At 49.3% G+C, this 24,407-nt stretch overlaps 1 protein-coding gene and 1 pseudogene across 1 annotated transcript in view; both read left to right on the top strand.

The window, feature by feature from the left end:
* The window catches only part of LOC139276125 (NXPE family member 3-like), a 742,865-nt gene that overhangs the window by 104,708 nt on the left and 613,750 nt on the right, over nucleotides 1-24,407 (top strand). The window lies entirely within an intron of this gene.
* The window catches only part of LOC139276130 (zinc finger protein 850-like), a 171,333-nt pseudogene that overhangs the window by 71,149 nt on the left and 75,777 nt on the right, over nucleotides 1-24,407 (top strand).

Below are 24,407 nucleotides of genomic sequence, written 5' to 3'. Positions count from 1 at the left end.
GAGCGTGTCTGTATTTACAGGGGGTCCCCGGGAGTGTGTCAGTGTTTACAGGGAGCCCCGGGAGTGTGTCAGTGATTACAGGGAGTCTCCAGGAATGTGTCAATATTTACAAGGGATCCCAGGGAGTGTGACAGTATTTACAGGAGTCCCTGGAAGTGTGTCGCTATTTACAGGGATTCACGGGAGTGTGTCAGTATTTACAGGGGGTCCCCGGGAGTGCATCAATGTTTACAGGGGGTCCCCGGGGAGTGTGTCATTTTTTACAGAGCTCCCCAGGAGTGTGTCAGTATTTACAAGGGGTCCCTGTGAGTGTGTCAGTGTTTACGGGGATCCCCGGGTGTGTGGCAGCATTTACAGAGGATCTCCAGGGCTTATGGCAGTGCGTAAAATGGATGTCCCCAGGAGTGTGTCTGTATTTACAGGGGATCTACAGGTAGTGTCCCAGGGAGTGTGTCAGTATTTACAAGGGATCCCTGCGAGTTTCTCTGTATTTAGAGGGGGTCCCCAGTGACGTTTCAGTGTTTACAGCAGGTCCCCAGGAGTGTGTCCGTATTTATAGGGGGTCCCCGGGAGTGTGTCTGTGTATACAGGGGGTCCCGAGGAGTGTGTCTGCATTTACAGGGGGTCCCCCGGAGTGTGTGAGTGTTTACAGGGGGTCCCCGGGAGTGTGTCAGTATTTACAGAGGGTTCCCAGGAGTGTGTCAGTGTATACACGGGGTCCCCAGGAATGTGTCTGTATTTACAGGTCATTCCCAGGAGTGTGTCAGTATTTACAGGGGATCCTGAGAGAGTGTCAGTATTTACAGGGGGTCCCCGGGAGTGTCAGTATTAAAAAATAGTCCTCGGGAGTGTGTCATTTTTTAAGGGGATCTCCGAGAATGTGTCATTATAAACAGGTGGTCCCCGGGAGTGTGCAGGTATTTACAGGGGATCCCCGAGAGTGTGTCAGTATTTATAGGGGATTCCCGAGTGTGTGTCAGTATTTACAGGGGGTCCCCGGGAGTGTGTCAATACTTACAGGATATGCCCTGGAGTGTGTCAGTATTAACAGGGTGTCACCGGAGTGTGGCAGTACTTACAGGGTGTACCCGGGAGTGTGTTACTATTTACAAGGAGCCCCGGGAGTGTGTCAGTGATTACAGGCGGTTCCCAGGAGTGTGTCCATATTTACAGGGGGTCCCAGGGAGTGTGACAGTATTTACAGCGGGTCCCAGGGAGTGTGTCGATATTTACAGGGATTCCCGGGAATACGTCATTATTTATAGGGGGTCCCTGGGAATGCGTCAGTGTTTATAGGGGGTCCCCGGAATTGTGTCAGTGTTTACAGGGGTCGCCGGGAATGTGTCAGTTTTTACAGGTGTCCCCGGGAGTGTGTCAGTATTTACAAGGGATCCCTGTCAGTGTGTCAGTGTTTACGGGGATCCCTGGGATTGTGTCTGTATTTACAGGGGATCCCCAGGGAATGTGTCAGTATCTACAGGATGTGTTCCAGGGAGTGTGTCAGTATTTACAAGGGATCCCTGCGAGTTTGTCTGTATTTACAGGGGGTCCCTTGGTGTGTGTTGGTATTTAGAGGGGGTCCCCAGGAATGTATCCGTGTTTACAGCAGGTACCCAGAGTGTGTCTGTATTTTCAAGGGGTCATCGGGAGTGTGTCAGTGTTTGCAGGGGGTCCCACGGTGTGTGTCAGTATTTACAGGGGGTCCCCGGGTGTATGTCAGTGTATACAGTGGGTCCCCAGCAATGTGTCTGTATTTACAGAGGGACCCCGGGAGTGTGTCAGTATTTACAGGTGGTCCCTGGGAATGTGTCAGTATTGATAGAGGATCCCCGAGAGAGTGTCAGTATTTAAAGGGGGTCCCTGGGAGTGTGTCAGTATTAACAAGTGGTCCCAGGAGTCTGTCAGTATTTGAAGGGGATTCCCCGAGAGTGTATCATTATTTACAGGTGGTCCCCGGGAGTGTGTCAATATTTACAGGGGGTCCCCGGGAGTGCATCAGTATTTACAAGGGGTCCCCGGGAGTGTGTCAGTATTTACAGGGGGTCCCTAGGAGTGTGTCTGTATTTGCAGCAGGTCCCCAGGGGTGTGTCAGTGTTTACAGGGGGTCCCCAGGAGTGAGTCTGTATTTACAGGGGTGCCCTGGAGTGTGTCAGTGTTTACAAAGCGTCCCCTTGGATGTGTCGGTAATTATAGAGGGTCTCCGGGAATGAGTCAATACTTATAGTGGTTCCCCCGGAGTGTCTCCATGTTTACAAGGTGTCCCACGGGTGTGTCAGTGCTTACAGGGGGTCACCGGGTGTGTCTATGTTGACAGGGGGTCCCCAGGGGTGTGTCAGTATTTACAGGGACCCCGATATTGTGTCAGTGTTTCCAGGGGGTCCCCAGCAGTGAGTCAGTACTTACAGGGGTCCCCGGGAGTGTCTCAGTATTTACAAGGGCTCCCGAGAGTGTGTCAGTATTTACAGGGAATCCCCCAGGAGTGTGTCAGTATTTACAGGGGGTCCCCGTGAGTGTGTCAGTATTTGCAGGGAATCCTCAGGAATGTGTCAGTATTTGCAGGGAATCCCCAGGAGTGTGTCAGTATTTACAGGGAATCTGCAGGAGTGTGTCAGTATTTGCAGGGAATCCCCTGGAGTGTGTCAGTATTTGCAGGGAATCCCCAGGAGTGTGTCAGTATTTACAGGGGGCCACCGGTGGCATGTCGTTGTTTACAAGGGGTCCTTGGAGAGTGTGTTGGTATTTATAGAGGGTCCCCGGGAGTGAGTCAATACTTACAGGGGGTCCCTGGGAGTGTCTCTGTGTTTGTAGGGTGTCCCCAGGTGTGAGACAGTATTTACCGGGGGTCCCTGGCAGTGTGTTAGTATTTACACGGAGTCCCCGGGAGTGTGTCAGTATCTGCAGGAGGTGTCCCTGGGAGTGTCTCCGTATTTACAGGGGATCCCCGGGAGAGTGTCAGTATTTACAGGGGATCCCCGGCTTTGTGTCAGTGTTTACAGCGGGTACCCAGGAGTGTGTCAGTAATAACAGGGTATCCACGACAGCGTGCCCAAATTTACAAGGACCCCCGATAGTGTGTCGGTATTTACAAGTAGTCGCCAGGACTGTGTCAGTATTTACAGGGAATCCCCAGGAATATGCCTATATTTACAAGGGGTCCCAGGGAGTTTGTCAGTGTTTACAGGGGGTCCCCAGGAGTGTGTCAGTGCTTATAGGGGGTCCCCGGTGGTGTGTCGGTGTTTACAGGGGGTTCCCAGGTGTGTCTCAGTGTTGACAGGGTGTTAGATCTCTTAATTTTCAATGAAATGCGAAGTCCGGTTGTAGTTTTAATGTAATTTTATTCTGGCAGCAGCAACAAGCTTCTGGCTTTAAGCCAGGCCTTTGTCCTTCTGAGACCACATGGCCAAAATGGCTGTTCTTATACCTGACTCAATTTACAGAAAAGAACGCGCCTTCTTTGACCTTATTGGCTCAATTGATATACTGTTAACCTTTAATTGGGTCGCTACCAAAGGTCCTAAAATGTCAAGTTGATTGATGACTTAATGCAATATGCTGAGTTGTACGTAGCAGCTTTGACTTGGGGTCTGTGAATTCTCACATCCTGTCTGAATGCAGCCTGTTTGAATTCTCTATCAATCCTCCCTTTGATTCTTTCACAAACGGAATCATAAAACATCAGCTATCACTGGTTAAACATTCTACAAAATAATTTCATGCATGTTAATAGAGTTTCCTTCTAAAATTTGTTGGTGTTTCGCCACATGTCCGGACTAGTAGCTTCCACACAAATTTACACCAACGCGAATTCCATCGTGGCCACAATGTAAGTCTGGTTTTAGTAAGTTAATTAACCTTATTCCAATTTAATCCAAATCAATACCTTAATTCAACCAGTAAACAACCTTCCCTTAAGCATAACATACCCCTGTGCCACGTACAGACGGTCTGCTGGGACCTGCAAGATGTCTCACCTTAGGGACAGCAGCTGCAGACGCCTGGTTGCAAAAACATTTAATCAACATAAACAAACAATATAAAATTAAAATAATTACAACAAATAGAATTAAACCTTCCACCAATGAAGTTCCTATTGAACCGAGCCATTCAGTGGCTACGCTCCACAAAGTGAATGATGGGGGTTGCTTAAGTTTTTCTACCTCCTTTTGGATATGCTAAGTGGGTAATTTCTCCGGAGCTATCTGGGATGTATGTGCAACACTCAGTTCCGAGGTAGGCGCAAGTACCTCCCTTTTCAGCCAGGATGTAGTCAAGGGCCAGTCTATTCTGTAGGCCTACTATGCAGATTGCTATCATTTCTGCATTGATTTTAACTAGGGTTACCCATTCCACAACGGATGCCATGTTAATGGATTCCCTTGCCAGTCTGGTGGTCCCATACCTGTGGATCAGAATGGCAAAGAACCTCTCTGTTTCTGTGATAGCTCTCTTAGCACGGTGTAAATGTTCCGACAGTGACTTTATATGAAACATATATGGCACAATATAGGCTAAATAGCAGGATCCCGTCCAATTCTGGGGCAGCCAAGGGTAGGCCTTGTGGCCACACACCCAATAGGTGCCATTATAGGCAATGACTGTTAGCTGTTTCTTTGTCAGCAACACTCCAGGGCCTGTCCAGGCTTTTCCATCTGTTTTATTCAGAATCCCCGTTACGTTAAAAACTCCCACATCGGCCCAGTTTGGACGGTTCCGTGGCTTGATTATATTATAATTCCGGGAGCAGTTACTATACCCCATATTTTGGCCTCCTTTGATGTTTCTAATCAGACAGACCGATTCCCCCGGTCTTCCTATTCCCGTTGTTTTAGTGATAACAAAAAATGGGGGCCATTTGGAATTATTGTACCACGGTTGGTATCCCCTTCAAAGGTAGTCATATTGTAACTTGCTGACTTCCATTTTCGTGCCCAGTTTTCTGTATCCTGAAACGCATTGCCTGTTTTGTTTTGATTAATTATCCCCTCAGCCATTTCTGAGATATTCAAGGGAACTGGCCTTAAGGGAATCCCTCCCTTTAAGTGAATAGGAATATGCGCACACACCCAACAACTAGAAATGTTACCTTGTTTGACATAAATGTATGACATATATAAAAAGGTATTTACATGTAATTCCCTTGCTACCCTACTATTTCCCTTTGGTGCAGAGGGTCGGCTAGTAAGAAGTAGGCAAATGCCTAGAATACCTACAGTCAGTAATACAGTAAATTTATACATTTTGGCAAAAAGTAATTGTCCTTATTAGATTTCAGCTTCAATTAGAGGGTGCTCATTTAACGTGTGAAGCGTGGATCCAGGCTTTCTTTCCTTGGACTTTAACAGCTGCCTGGGTGGTCAATAACACTTGATAAGGTCCCTCCCACTTGGCACCCAAAGGTTCTTTATGCAACTTTTTCACATACACCCAGACTCCCGGGATGATGTCGTGTCCTCCTTCGGGTGGATTACCCCAAGCTGCCGGTACCTGTCGGGAAACAGAACTAATAGCATTGGTTAGGTTCTGACAGTATGATTAGAAAGTGTCACTCATTAAGTGAACATCAGCTTTCCGTAAATCGATAGTTCCTGGCAGTGACATGGGTCTTCCTGTTATAATTTCAAATGGGCTTAGACCTGTAGTTCTGTTTGGGGGTTTCCCTAATACTACATAGCACTATTGGGAGTGGGGCCATGGTGTTCCTTCTTGGTGATATTTGGCAAGCCGTTGTTTCAGAGTTTGATTCATTCGCTCTACTTGTCCTGATGATTGTGGATGATAAGGACAGTGTAAATCCCACGTAATGTTCAGTAACCTACAATCTTCTTGGCAGACAGCACCTGTAAAGTGTGTTCCCCGATCTGAGTCAATGCTACTCGGGACTCCCCATCGGGGAATGTAATTCTTACACAAGACCTTTGCAGTGTGATTGGTTGTGGCTCTTTTAGTTGGGACAGCTTCTACCCATCTCGACAATCTGTCGACCATGACAAGAATGTTAGTGTATCCTTGGCATGAAGGAAGAGATATATAATCAACCTGCAGATGCTGGAATGGTCCGACAGGGGCAGGGGGCCTCAGTTGGGGCATTATCGTGATGGGTCCAGAATTATTTTTCTGGCAGACCACACGGCAGTCTGCTACCAGCTGGGCATGTTTTTTAAATCCCCGACCCCACCAGCTTTTCTGGAACCGTGCCGTCATCTGTTGTGAGGCCAAGTGTCCCCACGAGTGGATCTGTTGGGCTAAAAAAGGCATAAGCATTTGTGGCGCAACTGGCTTGTCGGTAACTCTTTGTCTCCAGACACCATCTTCACATAGCTTAATTTCTGCCTCAATCCATGTCCATTTTTCCTCTCGGGAGCACTCGCTTTGCATTGTTTGAAGGTCTCGTGTCAGAGTCCTGAGCACTTTCAATCTTCACATCTGTGTTGGTTCTTCTGGGGGAACGCTCTGTGAGGCGGCATTGTTAGCTGCCTGGTCGGCTAGGGCATTTCCCTGTGTTTTCGTGGTATTTTCCTTGGTATGGTCCTTACACTTCAGGATGGACACTTCCTGAGGTATTTGTATGGCCTCCAGTAAGTCTCAGACTTCTTTTCCATTTCGGATAGGTGTACCAGCAGCAGTGAGGAATCCTCTTTTCCGCCATAACAGATCAAAGTCGTGAGCGACTCCAAAAGCATAACATGAATCTGTGTAGACATTAGCTGTCTGTCCTTCTGCTATTCGACATGTTTCTGACAGGGCCTGTTGTGCTGACGTTCCTGAGGGTAAATATCCTTTTGCCACTACCTCATATAAGGTTGCAACTGCCCATCCTGCTTTTCTGGTACCATTGTCAACAAAGGAGGAACCATCTGTAAACAGGATGAGGTCTGGGTTGTGCAGAGGCTCCTCTGCTGCTGCTTCTGTTTCTTTTAAAATCTCCACGCAGTCATGCTCTTCACATTCTCCCCCCTCTTACTCCCTCGATTCTGACATCGGGAGCATAGTTGCGGGATTAACCGGGCTGGCCTGGAGATGAGGAGCTTCCAAAACTGCTGTCCAGCGGGTCCATCTAGCTGCCGTCACCTGAGACATTCTATTCATAGACAGCAAAGCGTGTACGGTGTGGGGACACTTGACAATCAGCTTTTGGTTGAGGACTAGACCCGCAGTGATCATTACCGCTCGACATGTGGCTTCCATTGCCCTTAGGCAACTTCCCCATCCGAGGGCTACCGCATCCAGTTTTGCCGAATAATAGCCAATAGGTCTTTGCCGATCCCCATGTTCTTGTGTCAGTGTAGCTGTCATATATCCTTCTTTCTCATGGACAAACAGGCTAAATGGCTTACCACTGTCGGGGATTCCCAGAGCCGGTGCCGAACACAAAGCCTTTTTCAAACTCAGGAAGGTCTCTTGTTGTTCCTTAGTGAGGGTGACGGCTTCTTTAGAGGCACGTTTCCCCTTTAAGATATCATTCAATGGCTGAGCAAGCTGTGTGAAAGAGTCAATCCAATTTCTGTTAACGTTACACAATCCCAAAAAAGACCTTAGTTCCTGAATAGTAGTGTTTTTTTTTAGCAGCCCGAATGGCTGCAGTTCTATCCTGGATAAGTTATCTCTTTCCTTGTGAAATCTTTTGTCCCAGGTATACAACCTGTTCTTGGGATATTTGTGCTTTGTCGATGCTGGCTTTATGTCCTTTCAGCCGAAGGTGGTCCAGCAAAGCTCATAAATCTTGTTCATGCTGTTCTTCCGTGTTTGAAGCTAGCAGGATATCGTCTACATATTGGATGACTGTGGATGACAGGGGAGGTAATTCTCGCAAATGGCTTTGTAAAGCCATGTGGAATACTGTAGGGCTGTTGTGGAAACCCTGCGGTAACCGGGTCCAAGTATACTGTTGTCCTTGGACCGTGAAAACAAACCACTGTCGAACCTCCGGTGCCAGAGGCACCGACCAAAATCCGTTGGCCATATCTATAACCGAGAAATATTCATGTTCTGGTTTGAGGGCATTAAAAATGGTGGAGGGATCTGCGACCAACTGAGTTTTTTGATCAATACACTGGTTAGCTTTCCTATAATCGACAGTCAAACGCCAAGTCTCATTAGATTTCTGTACTGGCCACACGGGGCTATTGGAATTCCACAGGTTAACAACTCTCTGAGTGAAGAAGTTTCTTCTCATCTAAATGGCCTACCCCTTATCCTAAGACTATGTCCCCTGGTTCTGGACTTCCCCAACATCGGGAACATTCTTCCTGCATCTAACCTGTCCCGTTCCATCAGAATCTTATATATTTCTATGAGATCCCCTCTCATCCTTCTGAACTCCAGTGTATAAAGGCCCAGTTGATCCAGTCTCTCCTCATATGTCAGTCCCGCCATCCCGCGAATCAGTCTGGTGAACCTTCGCTGCCCTCCCTCAATAGCAAGAACGTCCTTCCTCAGATTAGGAGACCAAAACTGAACACAATATTCCAGGTGAGGCCTCACCAAAGCCCTGTACAATTGCAGTAAGACCTTCATGCTCCTATACTCAAATCCCCTAGTTATGAAGGCCAACATACCATTTGCCTTCTTCACCGCCTGCTGTACCTGCATGCCAACTTTCAATGACTGATGAGCCATGACACCCAGGTCTCGTTGCACCTCCCCTTTTCCTAATCTGCCGCCATTTAGATAATATTGTGCCTTCGTGTTTTTGCCACCAAAGTGGATAACCTCACATTTATCCACATTATACTGCATCTGCCATGCATTTTCCCACTCACCTAACCTGTCCAAATCACCCTGCAACCTCTTAGCATCCTCCTCACAGCTCACACCGCCACCCAGTTTAGTGTCATCTGCAAACTTGGATATATTACATTCAATTTCTTCATCCAAATCATTAATGTATATTGTAAAAAGCAGGGGTCCCTGTACTGAGCCCTGCGGCACTCCACTAGTCACTGCCTCCCATTCCAAAAAGTACCCGTTTATCCCTCTCTGCTTCCTATCTGCCAACCAATTCTCTATCCAAGCCAGTACATTACCCCCAATACCATGTGCTTTGATTTTGCACACCAATCTCTTATGTGGGACCTTGTCAAAGGCCTTTTGAAAGTCCAAATACACCTCATCCACTGGTTCTCCCTTGTTCACTCTACTAGTTACATTGATTCCAACATTTTCCCCGGGAGTGAGTCAGTACTTACAGGGGGTACCCGGGAGTGTCTGTGTTTGCAGGGTGTCCTCAGGGATGTGTCAGTACTTACAGGGGACAGCAGAAGTGTCTGTGTTGCCATGGGGTCCCCAAGTGTGTGGCAGTACTTACAGGGACCCCTGATAGTGAGTCAGTATTTATAGGGGGTCTTTGGGAGTGTGTCAGTTTTTACAGGGAGTTCCTGGGAGAGTGTCAGTATTTACAGGGATCCCTGATAATGTGTCGTGTTTACAGGGGGACCCCGGGAGTGTGTTGTTGTTTACAGGGGATGCCCGGGAGTGTGTCAGTGTTTACAAGGGGTCCCCGGGAGTGTGTCAGTGTTTACAGAGGGTCCCTGGGAGTGCATCAGTATATACAGGGTGTCCCCGGGAGTGTCTCCATATTTACAGGGGATCCCCGGGAGTGTATTAGTATTTACAATGGATCCTCGGGAGTGTGTCAGTATTTACAGGAGGTCCCCAGGAATGTGTCAGTATTTATACGGGATCCCCGGGTGTGTGTCAGTGTTTACAGGGGGTAACCAGGAGTGTGTCAGTAATAACAGGGTGTCCGAAATTACGAGGACCCCCGATTGTGTGTCAGTATTCGCAAGTAGTCACCAGGACTGTGTCAATATTTACAGGGGATCCCCAGAGGTTTGTCTATAATTACAAGGGGTCCCTGAGAGTGTGTCAATATTTACAGGGGGTCCCGAGGAGCATGTCAATATTTACAGGAGGTCCCCCGGGAGCATGTCAGTATTTACGGGGGGCCCCTGGGAGTGCGTCGGTATTTATAGCGGGTACCCGGGAGTGAGTCAGTACTTACAGGGGGTCCCCGGGAGTGTGTCAGTGTTTACAGGGGTCCCCGGGAGTGTGTCAGTGTTTACAGAGGATCCCTGGGAGTGTGTCAGTATTTACAGGGGGTCCCTGGGAGTGTGTCAGTGTTTACAGAGGTCCCTGGGAGTGTGTCAGTGTTTACAGGGGGCCCCTGGGTTCCCTGTGAGTGTGTCAGTGTTGACGGGGGTCGCCGGGAGTGTGGCAGTATTGACAGCGTATCCTCGGGGAATATGTCAGTGTGTACAAGGGGTTTCCCCAGGAGTGTGTCAGTGTTTACAGGGGGTCCCCGGGAGTGTGTCAGTATTTACAGGGGGTCCCTAGGTGTGTCTGTATTTACAGGGGGTCCCCGGGAGTGTGTCTGTATTTTCAGGGGGTCCCCAGGAGTGTGTCAGTGTTTACAGGGAGTCCCCGGGAGTGTGTCAGTGTTTACAGGGAGTCCCCGGGAGTGTGTCAGTATTTACAGTGGGTCCCTAGTAGTGTGTCTGTATTTACAAGGGGTCCCCAGGAGTGTGTCTGTATTTACAGGGGGTCCCCAGGAATGTGTCTGTATTTACAGGGGGTCCCCAGGAGTGTGTCAGTGTTTACAGGGAGTCCCCGGGAGTGTGTCAGTGTTTACAGCGGATCCCCGGGTGTGTGTCAGTGTTTACAGCGGGTAACCAGGAGTGTGTCAGTAATAATAGGGTGTCCGAAATTACAAGGATCCCCGATTGTGTGTCAGTGTTTGCAAGTAGTCACTAGGACTATGTCAGTGTTTACAGGGGGTCCCCAGAAGTGTGCCAGTATTTACAAGGACCCCCAATAGTGTGTCAGTGTTTACATGGGTTCCCGCGAGTGTCTCAGTATTTACAGGGGGTCACGAGAAGTCTCTCAGTATTTACAGGGGCTCCATCGGGAGCATGTCAGTATTTACAGGGGGTCCCCGGGGAATGTGTCAATATCTAGAAGGGGGCCCCTGGGAGTTTGTCTGTATTTACAGGGGTTCCCCGGGACTGTGTCGGTATTTACTGGGAGTTTCCGGGAGTGTCTCAGTATTTACAGGGGATCCCTGGGTGTGTGTCAGTGTTTACAGCAGGTACCCAGCAGTGTGTCAGTAATAACAGGTGGTCCACGGGAGTGTGCCCACATTTACAAGGACCCCCGATGGTGTGTCTGTATTTACAGGCGTTCCCCGGGAGTGTGTCGGTATTTACGGGTGGTCCCCGGGGAGTGTGTTGGTATTTACAGGTAGCCCCTGGGAGTGTGTCAGTATTTACAGGGGTTCCCCAGGAATGTGTGTGCATTTACAGGGGGTCTATGAGAGTGTCTGTGTTTATAGGGGGTACCTAGGGGTGCATCAGTATTTACAGGGGTGACTGGGACTGTGTCGGTATTTACAGAGGGTCCCCGGGAGTGTGTCAGTTTTTACAGAGTGTCTCCGGGGAGTGTGTAAGTAGCACAGGGAGTCCTTGGGAGCATGTCAATATTTCCAGGGAGTTCACCGGGGAGTGTGTCGGTATTTATAGAGGGTCCCCAGGAGTGAGTCAGTACTTACAGGGGGTCCCCAGGAGTGTCTCAGTGTTTACAGGGTGTCCCCAGGGGTGTGTCAGTATTTACAGGGTGTCCTTGGGAGTGTCTGTGTTGACAGAGGGTTCCCAGGTGTGTGTCAGTACTTACAGGGACCCCCGATAGTGAGTCAGTACTGAAAGGGGGTTCCCTGGGAGTGTCTCAGTATTTACAGGGGTCACTGGGACTGTGTCGTATATTTAGAAAGGGTCCCCGGGAGTGAGTCAGTACTTATAGCGGGTCCCCCAGAGTGTGTCGTTGTTTATAGAGGGTCCCTGGGAGTGTGTCAGTATTTACAGGGTTTCCCCATGAGTGTCTCCGTATTTACAGGGGATCCCCGGGAGTGTGTCAGTATTTACAAGGAGTCCTTGGGAGTGTGTCAGTAATTACAGGAGGACCCCAGCAGTGTGTCAGCATTTACAGGGGATTCCCGGGTGTGTGTCAGTGTTTACAGGGGGTAACCAGGAGGTGTCCGAAATTACAAGGATCCCCGATTGTGTGTCAATATTTGCAAGTAGTCACTAGGACTGTCAGTATTTACAGGGGATCCCCAGGAGTGTGTCTATCTTTACAAGGGGTCCTTGGGCGTTTGTCAGTGTTTACAGGGTGTCCCCAGGGTTGTCAGTATTTACAGGGGGTCCCTGGGAGTGTGTCATGTTTACAGGTAGTCCCCAGGAGTGTATCAGTTTTTACAGAGGTTCCCTCGAGTGTCTCAGTATTTACAGGGGGTCCCTGGAAGTGTGTCAGTATTTACATGGAGTCCCCGGGAGTGTGTCAATATTTACAGGGGGTCCCGAGGAGCGTGCCAGTATTTACAGGGGCTCCATCGGGAGCATGTCAGTATTTACAGGGGATCCCCAGGAGTGTGTCTATCTTTACAAGGGATCCTTGGGCGTTTGGCAGTGTTTACAGGGTGTCCCCAGGGTTGTGTCAGTATTTACAGGGTGTCCCCAGGGCTGTGTCAGTATGTACAGGGACCCGCAATAGTGTGTCAGTGTTTACAGGGGGTCCCTGGGAGTGTGTCATGTTTACAGGTAGTCCCCAGGAGTGTGTCAGTTTTTACAGGGGTTCCCTCGAGTGTCTCAGTATTTACAGGGGGTCCCTGGAAGTGTGTCAGTATTTACATGGAGTCCTCGGGAGTGTGTCAATATTTACAGGGGATCCGAGGAACGTGCCAGTATTTACAGGGGCTCCATCGGGAGCATGTCAGTATTTACAGGGGGTCCCCAGGAGTGTCTCAGTATTTATAGGGGTTCCCCGGGAGTGTGTAAGCATGTACAGGCGGTTTCTGTATTTACAGGGGATCCCCAGGGAATGTGTCAGTATCTAGAAGGGGTGTCCCAGGGAGTGTGTTATTATTTACAGGGCGTCTCCGGGAGTGTCTCAGTATTTACAGGTGGTCCCCGGGAGTGTGTAAGCATGTTTACAGGGGGTCCCGAGGAGCGTGTCAGTATTTACAGGGGTTTCGCCGGGAGCATGTCAGTATTTACAGGGGGTCCCCGGGAGTGTCTCAGTATTTACAGGGGGTCCCCGGGAGTGTGTCAGTATTTACAGGGAGTCCCCGGGAGTGTCTCAGTATTTACAGGGGATCCATGGGTGTGTGTTAGTGTTTACAACGGGTACCCAGCAGTGTGTCAGTAATAACAGGTGGTCCTTGGGAGTGTGCCCACATTTACAAGGACCCCCAATGGTGTGTCTGTATTTACAGTGGTTCCCCGGGAGTTGTCAGTATTTACAGGTGGTTCCCGGGGAGTGTGTCGGTATGTATTTACAGGGGATCCCTGGGAATGTGTCAGTATTTACAGGTGGTCCCCGGGAGTGTGTCAGTATTTACAGAGGTTCCCCAGGAGCATGTCAATATTTACAGGGGTCCCCCCGGGAGTGTCTCAGTATATACAGGGGGTCCCCGGGAGTGTGTATTTACAGGGGATCCTCAGGGAATGTGTCAGTATCTAGAAGGAGTGTCCCAGGGAGTGTGTCAGTATTTACAGGGGGTCCCTGGGAGTGTCTCAGTATATACAGGGGGTCCCGGGAGTGTGTATTTACAGGGGATCCTCAGGGAATGTGTCAGTATCTAGAAGGGGTGTCCCAGGGAGTGTGTCAGTATTTACAGGGGATCCCCGGGAGTGTGTCTGTATTTACAGGAGTTCCCCGGGGGTGTGTCGGTATTTACTAGGAGTTCTCCGGAGTGTGTCAGTGTGTACAGCGAGTACCCAGGAGTGTGTCATTAATAACAGGTGGTCCACGGGACTGTGCCCGTATTTACAAGGACCCCCGATGGTGCATCTATGTTTACAAAGGGTCCCCGGGGACTGTGTCGGTATTTATAGGGGGTCCCTGGGGGGGGTGTCAATGTTTACAAAGGGTCCCCGGGGACTGTGTCGGTCTTTACAGGGGGTCCCCAGGAGTTTGTCTGTATTTATAGGAGGTCCCCGGGAGTGTGTCAGTGTTTACAGGGGGTATCCAGGAGTGTATTGGTATTTACAGGTAGTCCCCGGGGGTGTCAGTATTTATAGGGGGTCCCCAGGAATGTGTCTGTATTTACAATGGGTCACTAGGAATGTGTCTGTATTTACAGCAGGTCCATGGGAGTGTCTGTGTTTACAGCGGGTCCCCAGGGATGTATCCATATTTACAGGAATCCCTGGGAGTGAGAGAGTTTTTACAGGGTGTCCCCGGGGAGTGTGTAAGTAGCACAGGGAATCCCCGGGAGTGTGTCAGTATTTCCAGGGAGTTCCCGTGGAGTGTGTCGGTATTTACAGGGAGACCCGGGGAGTGTGTGGGTATTTACTTACTTGGTGACTGAGGTGAACTCGCCCCAGATGTTGGGGGAACCCTCTGCTGGCTGTGAGCCCGGGCTGGGCCCAAGGACACGGGAGTGACATCTAGCCTGACATCTGTAAAAGATCGGACAGAGACTGGTGTCACAGAGGAGTCAGCAATAAATGTCTTCCTTCAAATAACCCTGGTATTCTCCCAAGATCTTGGTAATGTCCCAAGATCTCCTCTTTTTCGAGGCAATGACCCCCACACTGGGATGTAAGATTTTGCTGACAAGCTATTCATCTGCGAGCGGATTCACAACTAACCCTAAACACTGCCTCTCCCACACACTGGCTCTATGCACACTCCATACACGTTTACCCCCTCACAAGGGTCATAGAATCATAGAAATTTACAACACAGAAGGAATTCATTTCATCCCATTGTGTCCACGCCGGCCGACAAAGAGCTATCCAGCTAAATCCCGTTTTTCTGCCCTTGGTCCGTAGCCCTGTAGGTTACGGCACTTCAAGTGCACAGCCAAGTACTTTTTAAATGTGGTGATGGTTTCTGCCTCTACCAACCTTTCAGGCAGTGAGTTCCAGACCCCCTCCACATGCTGGGTGAAGAAATTTCCCCTCAAATCCTCTCTCCTACCAATTACTTTAAATCTATGCCGAATGGTTGTTGACCACTCTGCTAAGGGAAAAAGGTCCATCCTATTCACTCTATCTAGGCCCCTTTTAATTTTATACAAATCAGAAAAGTCTCCCCTCAGCCTCCTCTGTTCCAAAGAAAACCAACCCAGCTTATCCAATCGTTCCTCATAGCTAAAATTCTCTAGTCCAGGCAACATCCTCATAAATCCCCTCCGTACCCTCTCTCTAGTGCAATCACATCTTTCCTGTAATGAGGTGACCAGAACTGATCGTAGTATTCTAGCTGTGGCTTAACTGCTGTTCAAGCATAACCTCCCTGCTCTTGAACTCTTGGGCCATTGGACAGCGAGTAGGAGCAGCGATCCTGGCTCATTTGCAAACCCTCCATGCCAGCCCAGCCCAGGTTCATCAAGCTCCAATCATGTCCCTATTCCTGCACACCGGCCGAGATCAGGTTAACTCAGATGGGGCCAGGGATGGAGACTGGGCCTTCCATGCGAGCGATGTGTGGACAAGTCCCACACGTATCCCCTCCTCCCCCTCCGCCAGTACCTGCGTTGCTGTCTTGTTGGGCTGGGGAGGGGGGGGGGGTTGGGGTCAGGGTGACCCGAACGGGCAAACCATTTGACGAGGGGTCAGGGGTGGTGACCTTACTGCCGGGCAGAGGCAGGAGTGGGACGCGACCTCCGGTTCCTCCTGTAGCCCGTGGCCTCGATCTGTCCCACTTTTTAATGTTCTGAAATGCCAGCATAGAAAGATCCCACAATCAGAGCGCGTCCTCAGCTCCATTTACCCGCCCTCCTGTAACATTTCACAGAAACAGGCCATTCGGCCCAACCTGCTAATTGCAGCCTTCTCCCCTTAACCCAGCACAGTCCAGAGGTGAAACTGTGAGGCCTCCCAAGGTCGGTCAGCTCCATGCTATACTGGGCAGGAGGGGAGGGGACTGAAGGGGGTGGTATTAACAAGGGGTTGTTGCATTTCCACCATCAAACTGTAGCGGCTCCCCGTTGCCCCTCCTCCATAGTGCCGCCCCTTATAGACCCACCCCCGATAGCCTATCCCCTGTAGCGCTGCCCCCTATAGCTCCGCCCCCTGTAGTCCCTCCCCTGTAGACCAGCCCCCTGTAGCCTCTCCCCTGTACACACACCCCCCCTATAGACATGCCCCCTATAGCTCCGCCCCTGTAGCGCTGCCCCCTGTAGACACGCCCCCTGTAACTCCTCCCCTATAGCCCCACCCCCTGTAGACACGCCCCCTGTAACCCCTCCCCTATAGCCGATCCCCCTGTAGACTATCCCCCCGTAGCAGCGCCCACGGGAGCCCCCCCTGTGGCCCCTTCCCCTGTAGCCCCACCCACAGTAGACCCCATGGCCCCGCCCCTGTAGCCCCACCCCATAGCCTATCCCCCATAGCCCCGCCCCCTGTAGACCCACCCCTAAAGACTCTCCCCCTGTAGACTAACCTCCTGTAGCCCTGCCCCCTGTAACCCCTCCCCTGTAGCACCACCCCCCATAGCCCGCACCCTGTAGCCACGCCCCTGTCGACATGCCCCCTGTAGCCTCGCACACGGTAGCCCCCCCTGTAGCTCCACCCCCTATCTCCCATAGCCCCGCCCCCTGTAGCCCCGTCCTCTGTAGACACGCCCTCTATAGACTCTCCCCCAGTAGACCCACCCCCCCATAGCCTATCGCCTATAGCCACGCTCCATGTAGACACGCCCCCTGTAAACCCTCCCCTATAGCCCTACCCTCCCATAGCCCCGCCCCCTGTAGACCCATCCCTGTAGACACGCCCCCTGCAGACCCACCCTTGTAGACACGCCCCCTATAGCCCCGCCCCCTCCCCTGTAGCCCCGCCCACCATCAGTGGGACCCACAGAGCCGCCTCTCTCCCGCTCGCGGTCGCCGGGACCTCCGCTCCCACATTGTCCGCGCGGCACAGGCTAGCCGTCGCTCCTGGCAAACCTCACTTCCGGCGTCAGTGCGTCACTTCCGGTCAGCGGCTCGCGGACCTTCCGTGTCTCTCCTGGCAACTGGGGAGAGAACTTTAAAAACCGCAATTAATTCATGAAAGGTTCAGAGCAGTCGGTTTGTTTTTATGATACGATTCTCCGCTTTATCATTTTCTTATAAAATAAACAAATGCCAGCTTGTTTTTTATTTTATAAATCGCGCCTTTCTGTGACGTCAGGAGGTCAGCTCACTCGAGGATCCCAGTGCGCAGGCGTAGGCTGTATGTGGGGCATGCGCAGTGTGCCATTGTTCAGAGCGGACGCGGGCTGTGAGCGGGCGGAGGGCGGAGGGCGGACACAGTTTGGAGTTGAACGTGAATCTGCGGGGCGCAGGGGAGTAACGTACTCGACAGGTGGGCTTCATAAACACCTGGTGTAGGTCGCCAACCCGGACTAAGGAACAACGGGTCTCGAATTTGCAGCTCCGGGGCGTTTTCGCGGTGACAGGCCCAGTCTGACGGTCGCCATCTTTGTAAAGGACAGTTGCAGGTTGGTGCGCGGCCATCGTGCTTCATCGAGCAGTAGAGCGCATGCGTGGCCATCTTTGTGAAAGAACAATGTGTGGGCGGGGCTTCAGGTCCCAGTGAACCCAGCCAGAGTCAGCACCTTCAGGGGAGGAGAGGGAGGGGAACCAGTGAGTGTAGAACTGAACCCAGCCAGAGTCAACACCTTCAGGGGAGGAGAGGGAGGGGAACCAGTGAGTGTAGAACTGAACCCAGCCACAGTCAGCACCTACATAGAAAATAGGTGCAGGAGTAGTCCATTTGGCCCTTCGAGCCTGCACCACCATTCAATAAAGAATCATGGCAGATCATTCACCTCAGTACCCCTTTCCTGCTTTCTCTCCATACCCCTTGATCCCTTTAGCTGTAAGGACCATATCTAACTCCCTCTTGATTATATCCAATGCACTGGCATCAACAAGTCTCTGTGGTAGGGAATTCCACAGGTTAAGAACTCTCTCTGAGTGAACAAGTTTCTCCTCATCTCAGTCCTAAATGGCTTACCCCTTATCCTTAGACTATGTCCCCTGGTTCTGGACATCCCCAACATCGGGAACATTCTTCCTGCATCTAACCTGTCCAGTCCCGTCAGAATTTTATATGTTTCTATGAGATCCCCTCTCATCCTTCTAAACTCCAGTGAATACAGGCCCAGTCGATCCAGTCTCTCCTCATATGTCAGTCCTGCCATCCCGGGAATCAGTCTGGTGAACTTTCGCTGCAGTTCCTCAATAGCAAGAACGTCCTTCCTCAGATTAGGAGACCAAAACTGAACACAATATTCCAGGAGAGGCTTCACTAAGGCCCTGTATAACTGCAGTAAGACCTCCCTGCTCCTACACTCAAATCCCCTACCTATGAAGGCCAACATACCATTCTTCACCGCCTGCTGTACCTGCTTGCCAACTTTCAATGACTGATGTACCATGACACCCAGATCTCGTTGCACCGCCCCTTTTCCTAATCTGCCACCATTCAGATAATCGGCCTTGGTGTTTTTGCCACCAAAGTGGATAACCTCACATTTATCCACATTATTCTGCATCTGCCACACGTTTGCCCACTCACCAAACCTGTCCAAGTTACCCTGCAGCCTTTTAGCATCCTCCTCACACCACCACCCAGCTTAGTGTTATCTGCAAACTTGGAGATATTACACTCAATTCTCTCGTGCAAATCATTAATGTATATTGTAAGTAGCTGGGGTCCCAGCACTGAGCCCTGCGGCACACCACTAGTCACTGCCTGCCATTCTGAAAAGGACCCATTTATCCCGACTCTCTGCTTCCTGTCTGCCAACCAATTCTCTATCCACATCAGTACATTACCCCCAATACCATGTGCTTTAATTTTGCACACCAATCTCTTGTGTGGGTCCTAGTTAAAATCCTTTTGAAAGTCCAAATGCACCACATCCACTGGATCTCCCTTGTCCACTCTACGAGTTACATCCTCAAAAAATTCTAGAAGATTTGTCAAGCAGGATTTCTCTTTCATAAATCCATGCTGACTTGGACTGATCCCATCACTGCTTTCCAAATGTGCTGCTATTTCATCTTTAATAATTGATTCCAACATTTTCCCCACTACTGATGTCAGGCTAACCGGTTTATAATTACACGTTTTCTCTCTCCCTCTCTTTAAAAAGTGGTGTTACATTAGCTACCCTCCAGTCCATAGGAACCGATCCAGACTCGATAGACTCGTTGGAAAATGATCACCAATGCATCCACTATTTCTAGGGCTACTTCCTTAAGTACTCTGGGATGCAGACTATGAGCTCCCGCGGATTTATCGATCTTCAATCCCATCAATTTCCTTAAAACAATTTCCCGCCTAATAAGGATTTCCTTCAGTTCCTCCTTCTCACTAGACTCTCGGTCCCCAGGTATTTCTGGAAGGTTATTTGTGTCTTTCTTCGTGAAGACAGAACCAAAGTATTTGTTTAACTGGTCCGCCATTTTATTTTTTCCCCATTATAAATCCACCTGAATCTGACTGCAAGGGACCTATGTTTGTTTTCACCAATCTTTTTCTCTTCACATACCTATACAAGCTTTTGCAGTCAGTTTTTATGTTTCCAGTAAGCTTCCTCTCATATTCTATTTTCCCCCTCCTAATTAAAGTCTTTGTCCTCCTCTGCTGTATTACAAAATTCACCCAGTCCTCAGGTTTGCTGCTTTTTCTGGCCAATTTATATGCCTCTTCCTTGGATTTAACACTATCCTTAATTTCCCTTGTTAGCCACGGTTGAGCCACCTTCCCCGTTTTCCTTTTACTCCAGACAGGGATGTACAGTTGTTGAAGTTCATCCATGTGATCTTTAACTGTTTGCCATTGCCTATCTACCGTCAACCCTTTAAGTATCTCTCGCCAGTCTATTCTAGTCAATTCACGTCTCATACCATCGAAGATACCTTTCCTTTAGTTCAGGACTCTAGTCTCTGTGTCACTCTCCATCTTAATAAAGAATTCTACCATATATGGTCACTCTTCCCCAAGGGGCCTCACACAACAAGATTGCTAATTAGTCCTTTCTCATTACACATTACCCAGTCTTGAATGGCCAGCCCTCTAGTTGGTTCCTCGACATATTGGTCTAGAAATCCATCCCTAAAACACTCCAGGGGAGGGAAGGAGTGGGGAACCAGTGAATATAGAACTGAACCCAGCCAGAGTCAGCACCTTCAGGGGAGGGAGAGAGAGAGAAACCAGTGAGTGTAGAACTGAATCCAGCCAGAGTCAGCACCTTCAGGGGAGGAGAGGGAGGGGAACCAGTGAGTGTAGAACTGAACCCAGCCAGAGTCAGCACCTTGAGGGGAGGGAGAGAGACCAGTGAATGTAGAACTAAACCCAGCCAGAGTCAGCACCTTCAGGGGAGGGAGAGAGAGGGAAACCAGTGAGTGTAGAACTGAACCCAGCCAGAGTCAGCACCTTCAGGGGAGGGAGAGGGAGTGGAACCAGTGAGTGTAGAACTGAACCCAGCCAGAGTCAGCACCTTCAGGGGAGGAGAGGGAGGGGAACCAGTGAGTGCAGAACTGAACCCAGACAGAGTTGGTGGTGAAATCTGGGAGCGGAGGACAAGCTGTCTTCAGACGTGCGATGTGTTTGAATTTCAGGACAGGGAGGACGGAGAGTGTATGAGATGGGGATTTGCAGCTTTGGAGGAACAAGAGAGGAAAGAATGTTGCATGGAATCTAGAATTGTCTGTTCTGAATTTCTGTCCTGTACTTGCAGTAATGATTTTTGTAAACTTCTTTTCCAGGGTATTACAAGGGCAGGATTTGCAGACGGATACTCAAACCAAACATCACATCAACATCGAATGGAATCATTCGCTTTCTCAGGACCTGAATATCATTGGCCTTTGACTCTGGAAGGAGAAATGTTTGCCAATTCTGTCAGTGGGAATAGATTTCAAACATCATTGTGACTGGAAAAGCACCAAGACACACACACCCGAGTGAGAGTGTTCAAGTGAACTGACTGTGAAAAGAGCTTTAACCAGTCACACAGTCTGAAAAAACATCGCACCTTTCACAGCGTGGAGAATCTGTACATGTATTGTCTGTGTGGAGGAAGCTTCAACTGATCGTCCAACCTGGAGACGCAAGAACACCCACACCATGGAGAAACTGTGGGAATGTGGGGACTGTGGGAAGGGATTCAGTTTCCCGTCCCACCTGGAATCTCATCGGTGCAGTCACACCGGGGACAGGCCGTTCACCTGCTCCAAGTGTGGGAAGGGATTCACTCAGTCATCCAACCTGCTGACACACCAGCGAGTTCACACTGGGGAGAGGCCGTTCACCTGCTCCAAGTGTGGAAAGGGATTCACTCAGTCATCCAACCTGCTGTCACACCAGCGAGTTCACACCGGGGAGAGGCTGTTCACCTGCTCCAAGTGTGGAAAGGGATTCACTCAGTCGACCAACCTGTTGACACACCAGCGAGTTCACACTGGGGAGAGACCGTTCACCTGCTCTGTGTGTGGGAAAGGATTCACTACCTCATCCAACCTGCTGAAACACCAGCGAGTTCACACTGGGGAGAGGCCGTTCACCTGCTCTGTGTGTGGGAAGGGATTCACTCGGTCATCCCACCTGCTGAGACACCAGCGAGTTCACAAGTGATTGCAGAGTTTGGATTCTGCTGTTATTGCTGCTGTTATTCAAATCCTTCTGAACTGTTTGTTTCTGCTGATGTTACTAACCCTTCAACTAGACTGGAGTTTAATATTTTGATATTTCAAATAACAGTGTCGATATTTGATGTCTCCAAGATAAGAGGAGACTAATTGATATCCTGTTTCTGACTGCTCCATTTTTGATAGGGGCCCAGGAGAGGCGAGGGTTCGGGGCCCAGCCCACACTGCGATCCGTGGATATTAGGAGCATGCGTGCACACTTGGTCCGTGCAGCAGAGCTTGGTCTCCAGTCACCTTGGTTAACCCTTGCCATTGGATTAAAACCTAGCTCTGTCAAGCCCGTGTGCAACAGCCACCCGACGTTGAAAGAATCCATGCACAGGCATCTTCCACCCTTCAGTCTGTAGTTCGGGACCTCGAATGTCAGGTCCCTCATTGAAACACCTGTGAACATCCCTTTTTGGTGAGGAAGTGGGACATCCTCAATACGAGGGACGGCCTAATACTATACCACCATTTTTGAGCCTTTTCGTCTTTCTGACTCTAGATTAGTTCAGTTCTCATACCTTCAGTTATTCAGAGACAAATCCCAGCTCCCCATACCTTCCAGAAAGTCTGTTATCTAACTCCTTGAGTGACAGAGAAAGATAGGGACCCTAAGAACATCTACAATCTGTTGTAAATATGTTTCAAATTCTCAATGGGACAACCTGTCTATTTCTTTTCAGTTGAAGTGAATGGAAGATGAGGAGGGGTTGGAGAGTAGGGACGGAAGAGAAGTTAGGGTGGGGGGGGGGGCATTGGAGAGGAGTTAGGGTGGGGGGTGGTTGTAGAGTAGGAGAGTAGGGGTGAAGGAGGAGTTGGAATGGAGGAAATGCAGCATCCAGTTTGTGCACAGCCAGATCCCACAAACAGCAACGTAATGATGACAAGATAATCCGTTCTCAGTGATGTTAGTTGGGGGATACACATTGTGCAAGACACCGGGGGAGAACTCCACCTGTTCTTTCTCAGAATCGTGGCCGTGGGATCGTTTATGTCCAACTTAGGGACTAAACGGGACATCGGTTTAATGTCTGATCTGAAAGACGGTACCTCTGACTGTACAGCACTCCCTCTGTACTGGCACCTAGAGTCTCAGCCTAGATTATGTGCTCAGGTCTCTGGATTGGGAATTGAACCCTGACCCCCTGACTCAGGGCCGAGAGTGTTACCACTGAGCCAAGGCTGACATGGTCTGTTCCCTGTTCCCATTACACTAGACCGTGTCTGTGTTATTACACTAACCCCACCCATTCATACTGCAGTGGGCCCCAACTCTGTTATTAGACATTCGGCAAAGCATTTGCTACAACAATAAAACAACCAGAACTTACATTAATATAGCGCCTTTAACTCAGTGAAACTTCTCATGGTGCTTAACAAGATCGATATCAATAAAAAAACATTTTTGACACAGAGCCACAGAGAAAGATATCAGGACAGATTCCCAAAAGGTTGATCAAAGAGGCATATTTTAAAAAGAACCTTGAAAGAGGAGGTGGAGGTTTCGGGGAATTCCAAAACTTGGAGCCTCGGCAGCTGAAGGCACGGCCACCAATGGTGGAGCGATTAAAATCGGGGATGCTCAAGAGGACAGATTTGGAGGAGCGCAGGGAACTCGGAGGGTTGTGGGGCTGGAGGAGGTTACAGAGATAGGGAGGGGTGAGGCCATGGAGAGTTTTGAAACCAAGGATGAGCATTTTTAAATTGAGGCGTTGCTTAACTGGGAGCCAATGTAGGTCAGTGAGCACAGAGGTGATGGATGAATAAGATTATAGCAATAGGCCCTGACTTGCACACACTATTAGATGAGACCCAATCTTTGTTTTGTTGCACTAGATACTGGCTGTGTGACCATCACACTAGATCCAGCATTGTGTTCAGTATAACACTCGAGTCTGCCTCTGTTATTATTGGATCAAACACTGTCTTTGTTACTCTCACAGCATTTGCTGTTATTACTCTGGACCCTGTCTCCACTCTTATTGTATGGGCCCCTGTCTCTGGAATTGTTGCACTAGACCCTTCCTCTGCTATGATTGGAAAATAACCTGTCCCTGTTATTCCAGTTCTAGTGCACACCTCTATTATTATAACTATAGATCTTATCTCTATTGTATTCAATAGAGTATGTTTCTGATATTGTTAAGTAGACCCGGCTTTTGTTAAGGTGACACTATCACCTCTTTCAGTTATTATTGCAAAAAAACTTTAGATTCTTAAAGACTTGTTTCTAGTGTAAAACAAGGCCTTGTTTCAGTTATTAATGCACTATACCCTGTCTCTGTTTATATTATACTAGACCCTGTCTCTGTCTCTGTTTATATTACACTAGACCCTGTCTCTGTTTATATTACACTGGACCCTGTCTCTGTTTATATTACACTAGACCCTGTCTCTGTTTAAATTACACTAAGACCCTGTCTCTGTTTAAATTACACTAGACCCCATCTCTGTTTAAATTACACTAGACCCTGTCTCTGTTTATATTACACGAGACCCTGTCTCTGTTTATATTACACGAGACCCTGTCTCTGTTTATATTGCACTAGACCCTGTCTCTCTTTATACTGCACTAGACTCTGTCTCTGTTTATACTACACTAGATCCTGTCTCTGTTTATATTACACTAGAGCCTGTCTCTGTTTATACTGCACTAGACCCTATCTCAGTTTACTGAACCTCAACCATGTCTTCGTTATTGCGGCACTAAACAACATCCACA

Source organism: Pristiophorus japonicus, chromosome 11, assembly GCF_044704955.1.
Source record: "Pristiophorus japonicus isolate sPriJap1 chromosome 11, sPriJap1.hap1, whole genome shotgun sequence".
NCBI classification, from domain to species: domain Eukaryota; kingdom Metazoa; phylum Chordata; class Chondrichthyes; family Pristiophoridae; genus Pristiophorus; species Pristiophorus japonicus.
This window is presented reverse-complemented; position numbering and strand designations above follow the sequence as displayed.